This window comes from Apteryx mantelli, chromosome 1 (assembly GCF_036417845.1).
Source record: "Apteryx mantelli isolate bAptMan1 chromosome 1, bAptMan1.hap1, whole genome shotgun sequence".
NCBI lineage: Eukaryota > Metazoa > Chordata > Aves > Apterygiformes > Apterygidae > Apteryx > Apteryx mantelli.
Window position 1 is genome coordinate 36566707 of NC_089978.1, and position 8717 is coordinate 36575423.

Genomic DNA, 8717 nt, shown 5'->3' on the forward strand with positions numbered 1-8717 from the left:
AACATGTAAAATGGTGCAGATACACTTTAGAGAAAACAACTGAAGAGATTAGATCTATAAGTATGAGATCCTATTTGACTTGAATGTTAATGCTGTTATTTTAAAACTGCCAGTAAAACAAAAAATCTAGCAGACTGACGTGATTATTATATAGATATGAACAGAATCATTTATGATAAGGTGCTTAATCATTTTCTTGTGGACAAAATGAACCATTCTGATGGTCATATAGGGTATTTGCATGGGATCAAAGTTTATTTCTGTGTAAACACATTTTACCGTTGGTTCAGACTTCTAATGGAATCATAATGATAAAGCAGGGCAGGTATCGTCACAAACTGGCAGAAACTGCCCTATCAGGAAATACCAAATCCAATGGCAAACCTCCACAGCTATCAGAGATTAGCTGTTGTTTTGCTAAAACAGCGGTTGGGAATATGTCTTACAGTAAGAGGATTAGTATTTTAATACCCTAAAGGTACAGATGGATCCTAGGCAAATTTAAGGCATGATTTTTTTTTACCTTCAGGAAGAAGCTGAAATCCAAACTGTAAAGAAAAAAACAGATTCCACAGGTGGGAAAAGCATATCTCTAGAAAAGCATATCTTTTGCAGATATTGCTTGTGACTGTTCACAAAGGCATGTGAAGAAGTGCATTTACACAATTAATGGCTAGAAAGGTTAATGGTGTATTTCTGTTTTTTTGTACACCTAGATTTTCTCACTGCTTATCTTTCCTTTTTACCATTATTTGCTTTGGGGCTACATTCTTACCTGTTTTTGATATGTTTTTTGAGAAATTGCTCCTGACTTGTCTACACAGAGATCTATTAATTCTCTACACAAGTGCTCTAATTCTATAGAGAGAGTGTCTTTTTTGAAATAGCTTTGCTCAAGTCCAAGTGAACCAAACTTATTCAGAAGTCACCTCTATTTTGAAATAAGAGAGTCGTTGTAAAGACTGATTCAGGAAAGACTTATTTTTCTTTAAGTTGACACTGTCTCAGTCTAAATAAACTTTGTAATGTGGACAAGCCCTCAGGAACATGTCGTATGTTCTGAACTACAATTGCAAGCCTTTGTGAGTACTCCAACTCATGTTCACGTGCAACTCAACCTCTAGCAATTCAAGATGTTATCACTTTCCCATCCCTGTCTGGCACTGATCATGTCCGTTCTGTCAGAAGTTACCGCCGTGGTAGCAGATAACAGACGAGCAGGAGCTCATTGATGTTTTACTGCTCCCATTCACAGTGCACCACCATAGCACAAACCTTGTTTCACTGGTGATTGAAACTGGATTGTGAACTGGAGTGGGGATGGGGGCAAATGTTCTGTTCTTTTGACTCTGTTTTGGGGGTGCTAACCTCTTGCAGGGGGCAGTTGGGTACAGTAGCATCTTATACTGCTGCAGCAAGATTAACTGGATGCAGAGATTTGTCAGAGGATGCCTGAGAGGTAGTGTGGCTCGGTAGCTCACCCTACGGTCTGTGCCTTAGGCACTTGGGTTCTTTCCCTTGTTTTTGCGTAGATGAACATGTGTAGCGTCTTGGATATTTTTCTGTAAAAGTTGAATTTATAACCTGGAAAAATTGGATCGGATTTTTCTTCAGGTCAACATGAGATATTTTTCAGCCCCTGCACTGGGTCTGTTTGAATGTTGAGTTTTGAAAGCTAGTGAGGTTGTTCAGAACTCTGCCAAAAAATAGCATTCAAGTTGTCCTTTAACCTTGTTCTCAAAGCAATAAAAACAAAAAATTATTCTGCTTCTCCTGGGTCTTAAAACAACATTGAGGCAAACACTGAGCTCAGACACTCAACATTTGGCAAAATTACAGAGGACTGAAAATGAGCATTTACCCTGGTAAATGCTTTAATAAGGGGTCATTACCTGTGCTTTCTATACCACAGGATTAAGCTCACTGCAACTGAGGACGGATTGGACTAATAAACTCTGCAGCCTACAGAAAGCCTACAGTAGCCTTACCAGTGGGGAAAGCAGTCAATGTGCATGTTATAATATGAATAGTATTGCTGGAAAGCTTTCCCGGCTCAAGGATCCCCAGGACAGGGAGAGGGAAGATTGCTGGGCCACTATTTTCTTTAGACTCTTTTGTTTTAATTGTCTCAAAAGTTCAAAGTGGGTATGTTAATTTGTTCTAAGAAGCAGGCTGAGTTGCATAATAACAACTGCAGGTGATGCAGAGCCTATCCCATCCTGAGATTTTCAGAAATCTGGCCTGCCACTGTAGTTATAGTTCAGGTCAATCTGCTGTAGAAAACGTCTCTGAGCATGTCCCTCCTCCATCCTACTGAAGATACATGTCCTTCTGTGATACATCTATTTCTAGCAGAGCAGGGCTGCTTTGGCATTGCTTGCAGTTGCCATTATGCAAAGTGTGTAACTGGTCAGAATGGATTATTGTGCCCATTTTAAAGCCTAAAGCATACATGTCCATGTCTACAGGTACAGCACAACAGAACATGTGAATAGTTTATAAAACCAAATGGTGACTTTTTTCTCTAGTGCCATGCATTGCCTGGACATGGGCTTGCTTTTCACTGATCCCCGTTGTGATTACCTGAGTGATGAATTTAGCTGAAAAGAAAAGACTACTTGTGTGAATAGCTGCTCATCTTTTCTGTTCAATCATGCTCAAGTCCCTGTATAGCCTATTTCATGTATGAATGCAGCATGCTTATGCTGCACAGTGCTGGGCTGTTTGGAGATATCCACTTGTGTACTGAAAGGGCACACCTTGGTCCTGGATGTATTAATGCTCTAGTGATGCAATGCTCCAAGGAGGCTGAGTAGTTATAGGGTATTTAGTTATAGGGTATGAATGTCACAGGAAAGGCATGAGAATATTCTTGTTGCTGGGAGCCAGCGGGGCCTTTGAAATATATGCTACGGGCTTCCTTATGGATATCTAATATTAATGTGAAAAAATCATGACACTAATGGCTAAATGAAGTTGTAGCTGTGTCCAGCACATAGTTTGTAAGTTTCCTCATCTCCTTCTCCAGATCTATTACCTTCCATTTCCTCTTCTTTGTGATATACTGAAGGTGAAGAGCTGAAGGAGGACCTATGTGCTGCCACGCCAAGCCCAGAAGACTTTGTCCTTTGAAAAGCAAGTGATCATTAACGTTTCTGGTGGGATAGAATATATTACATTTTATGTGGATTAGTGCATATAGGAGGAAGAGATGCCCTTTTATCTGTGAGAAGGAAAGTATTGGTAGTGCTGCTGTGAAAAAATATTTTTCTCACCACCTCCTTAGAACAGTCAAGACAACCCTGGGGTGAGGTTCAAAGCAAGTAGAAAGAATAAGAAGCAGAGGACCACATCATGCAGTTGTGGCTTTATTTTGAGGGAAAAGATTTTTTCTTTCCCATCCATTAACTCTGCACAGCATGTTATGTGTATGTTTGGTTACATGGTGACTAAACCCTAGGTTGGTGCACATTTCTTTTTCACAAAGCAGCTGGAGCCATCCATGCATGAGTCTAGTATTGCTCTGCAAGTTGACAGAGGCAGTAGTTTGCCTGAAACATGCAGAATGATAAAAGCAGCTGGGAGCCTTCCGTTGGCCAAGTGTCACTGCTTATATTCACAAACCAGAGGCATGTGTAGGCACTATGCATGTGGCTTTTTTTTTTTTTTTTAATATAGCTCTTATGTTTGTTGGGGAGTAGAATGTTTTGGGATCTCTGACATGTTGGTATGCGGAGCAGATGTTTCAAGAACCTTTCTGGATTAAGTCTCTATTATATAGCTGCCTGTAATTGCTATGACTGGAGTTAACTCAGTCGCATCCAGGCTGTGTTCCTCTATTCCCTGGGACTGGTGATGCGTGTATGGATGACAAGTCTTTCTGAAGGCACAGGTATTCTCACAATTGCACATGGGAAGAGATAGGAACTAAAAGCGAGACTCATTCAGCTGCAGTGTACTGGAGTGCTAAACAAATACTGCTCACAGCATAAGATGCCCATTATGAGGTGGCAGTCAGTCTTTCTTAGTTGTGCCTCGATTTTCTTTCCTTGAAAGTCAACTTATCTGCAACAAAATACCAAAGCAAATCATCCCTTCCAACTTCATGCTGGGTCTGTTTCCAAGATGCCTTTTGAAGGAGCAGTCATCTGTTATCAGCAATAACATGCCCCCTGCCTTGTCATTGCCCCAGGTTGTTGTTGAGCAATTATTCTTTCTTCTTTAAAAGCATCTGCATGCTGGCTTCTCCTGCCTTTGTAAGTGTGGCTAGCCCTCTGTGCCAGTGTATCATAATTTGAGTGTAAAGGTACACCTCTTTTCTAGCCCTGATGTCCTCCCACCCTCCTCCCAGACGTTTTCTTCTGCTTTTCTTTGTCATGCTGTGTGAAGATGCTTTGCTCGCTGGTTTTACTCGTTTCTTTTAGTGAAGTAGTTATTGCTTTTTCTTAAGTGTCCTCTCAGTGGGAATTCTTTCTCACTCCCCACCCCAGTTTATTTCAGTACTGCTGTCCATGTTTCATGTATGCATTTATGCCTCCTCTAGGTTTTGCTTTTCATACATTTTAATATTCTCTAACAAAAGTTGCCAGTCTATGCTCTCTCCTTTTTACCATCCACTCTGCCTTCTGCCTGTTGTCTTCCCCTCCTTGCACAACAGGACTTTACTTCCATTATTTCTTTTGGCTTTGAACTCACTGGCAGATTATGGCTGAATGCAATTAATTCATCCAAGAGTCTCCAGGTTGCTGTGTTTCAAAGGGTAACAAGTTCTTCTGCTAAACCACAGGAACTGTGGCTAAAAATTTCTCATTCTTCTGTCTGGCACATACCTCACCTGCTGTCTTCCTGTCCTTCTCTTTTACGTCTTTCTTAGTGAAGGTCTGTCTTTTTGAACATTATGGATAATTTTTTTTCTTTCAGTTTGGCAGCTCAAACAGCTCAACTTGTATGGGTGCATTTTAAAAGCTATAAAGGAAATTTTGCCCTCTCTGCAAATAGTACTCAGTTTCTCGTTTTGCTGCAGAAAACAAAACAAAACAAAACAAAAAATGCCCCTTTCCTATAGTCCTGGAAAACTAAGACTCACCCTCACTAACACCATTTTTTAAACTAGATGTTAACATTTCTCATACACTTGCTTGTTTCAGCCATCACCCACAGGGATGGCTTTTAAAACACTAACCTGACATTCTACTGATAAAGGAATTAAATGCATTATTTGCTAATGTCTTCCAAAAAGATGGGCTTTATGATAGATGACACCATAAGCATATGAATCACTTGGTGGGGAAAAAGTGCAAGTAATATGTAAAGAGCTAACATAGAAGAACAGGTCTATGTCTGATGTAGATATTGTGAAATACTACAATTTTATGATGTGAATAGTTACATAGTATCTTACTGAAGAGAGCTGCCCACCATAACTTCCTTGTTTTGCAATATGATGATCCTATAACCAAAAAAGCCTGAACTAGTTAGCCCTCAAAAGAACCATTTATCAATCATGTTCTAAATAAGGAATGTTAGCTGTTATGTTCTTGTATCACAAGATGAATTTGAATTAATATTTTCCTGTCTTTTTGGCTTTACTTCAGAAATACATATTTTGAGGGGAGGGGGGATTTTACAAGCTTTAGGCAAGCTTTGTTAAATTGACAATATCCAGTGTGCTGGATGAAATGTGCTGGAATGTGGATTCTGTGAGCTTCTGAGTCTTATTGCATCTGCAGGCAAAGAGTAGAAACTCTTCTACATTAGACTTGCAAAATGTAACTTGCAGTGCAATACTTTCTGTCTGAACTATTTTGTCAGGTTAGCACAATTAAATACTACATTCTGTTTCAGACCTTTTTTTTCTTTAAAGAAAGTGTAAGTCATAAACCTGTCCTGGGAATGTCCTGAACAGTTCAGAAACAATTTGGAAAAGTCACAGCATCTATAATAAATATATTAACTGACAATTATTTGACAGATAGAACCAAGATACATGACCTACATTCAATTCTTCATCCTGTCACTGGCCTACTAAGCTAACTGAAGCAAGCTATATCCTTTTTGGTGCCTTTATTTTTGCATATTTAATGTGGTTCCTGCTCCTGTAATAGTTGAGTGCTTCTTATTCTTGTTAATGTATTTAATCTCAAAATATGCCTCTGAGGCAGGGAAATACTATCATTTCCATATGCAGTTGGGAAACTGAAACATAGAGGGTTATATTCATACCACCAAGCATGATCAAGTTATATTTGACTCCAATGACTTCAGACAGAGCCAGCAGCTTTGGATAGCAGATGATCTGAATCACCTACCTCTCTGTTGAATAATAATCAAAATAATCTCTGCCATAGGAAGTGTGATGCCTGAGTGAGGTTGGGTTTGAGCAGGGCTCTTCTGAACAGGACTCTGAGAGATGAAGGTTCTTTTTGCAAAGATTTTGGTGTCTCACTCCTCCTGAAATCAGAGAAGGTCTGAGCCCAATGGACTTTGCCCTGGATTGCCTGCTAAATCAAGGACTAAGCCTGCACAACAGGGAGGTAATGGTGGGTGCAGATTTTCCACTCTATAAAGAGAAAATTCTTGTATTTTCCTGTTTTCCTGAGTGGAAATTCCTAAATAAGTGCAGCCTTTCTGTATAAATAAAGTTTCTCTTTCTAAAATAAGGGCAGCAAGCCTTACTTATTTTTCAGAAGAAATGTATTACAAATATCTAAAACAAGATATTTGTATTTACTAATAATTGTGCCTTGACTAGAAAGAAAAATGCAGGTTCCTGTCATCTCTGTGAGGCCAGGAGGGTACAAATGAGATTCCTCTGGATATTGATTTCCAGTATGTATGTACTATACAAACAGAAGTACAAGAAAAATTGCCAAAGTAACTGATTAACTATCATTACAGCTAGTATCTGCTTCCTTTCTCAGAACTGACATCTAAGAATAAATAAAGAAAAAATGGTGAGAAACTTTTGCACTTTGTAGGTAATTTGCAGTACCAGTCTCTCACTGTTGCTCTCAAAAAGCAGTATTTTCTCCTGTTTATAGATCCAGGCTCCAAACTCTGGCCTTGTCTGTGCTGTCTGCCCAAGGCCACCTTCAATACTGCACTTGCCTGCTATGCACTGGAGCCTGCAAGCATGGCTGTGTGTGCTGTCAGGTTGTCTCCTCTGTGGCCTGCAGGACTCCAGGTGCTTTAGCCAGCCCAGCGGGCTTGTGCATGCAGCAGCTGGCTGCCTTCAAGCAGTTTGCAGACTGCTGAGGGGCTGCTAGGTGGGTGAGCCATGGAGCATGCTGCTCATTCGAGGCCTATATACACACAGGTGCAGCTGAACTGTCAGGTTGGTTTCCATATTTCTCCATGTCAGGCTCTCCCTTGAGGGGCCATCTATCCTGCTAAATGCATCTACTCCTGGGAATGACACCTACTCCTCCGGAAAAGTGGTGCGGAGTGGGCTACTCAGAGCTGGCTAGCAGTCTGGTTGTTTCCTTTGTACCCATACTATGTAGCACTTGTCCCTGGATGTCTTCTGGGCTCTTTGGCTCTAAGATATGATCATTACTTTTCTGTATGTGGCTTTTTTCCTTTTCACTTGGAGCATCAGAAATAACCAAAGACCTGTGTTGCAGCCCACCAGTGGTACCAGTGGTATTTTTGTAAGATGGATTGTGTCAGGTGGGCATGTGGCAGGTATCTGACAGTACAAAACCTGGTGGGATAACATTAGAGAACTGGTTAGGACCAGCCAGGGTTGACAGCTCTGGCTCATCAGTGCTACCTTTTGGGAGCAATTCGTTTACAGGACTTCTCTCGGTTTTATTTGGAGGAAATTAGTTGGTGCCAAGAGAGAGGAGTGAAGAGGGAGTGAAGTGGTGCTTATGCAATATATATGATCAAGATACCACAACCTGAGAATGAACTGGGAGGTAACTTGTTGGGCAATGTAGACAATAACATTGTATGTCTTATTTTGCACATGGGTTCTCTCGGAAACATCTTAATAGTTTTTCTTAAGGTGCAGAGGATAGTTTGTAGCTTGTAGCTGCCCCAGTGTGACCCAGTCTCCTCCTCTTGGGTAGGCACTCAGGGCTTGAGCCCTTATAAAGACAGGGTAGTTACAGCTTTGGTCTCTCCGTTCCCTTCAAAGTACCATGATATATCCCAGGAGAGCAGTCACTTTGGAGGGAGAGGCCTGGATTTGGTTTCTTGCTTTGCCACCACAGCTCAGGTACTCTGAGCTTAGACACTATGTATGTCTTCCAGGTCTTGCCTATCTTGCATTAAGTTATTAGCTGAAATCCTCCAGTGGACATGAAGCTTCTACCATGAAAAAGTATTTTTGCAAGAACAGATTATATCCATTCCCTACAAAATGAGCTACTCCTCAGAAATGCTGCTGCTGCCAGCATTTGAGTCTGCAGAGGGGATTATGCTTGTGAAAAGCTATGGTAAAAAATGTCACCCCAAATAGATTTTACAGTTCTGAAGAGTTTTCTAGTATGGATCTGTCCTAAGCCTCAGCTTTTCCATTTGCAAACTTAAAGAGATAGTGCTATGATAATACAAGAAAGCCTTTTGAGTTCCTCAGCTGGAAGATGGTTTTGTATGAAGTGGTACCATTATTCAGAAGATTTGGAGCTGTTTCCAGCAGCTGTGAGATAAGGTCAGATGAAATGCTACACTCAGGCAGTGAGCACTACCACACCATGAGCCCAAATGCAAAG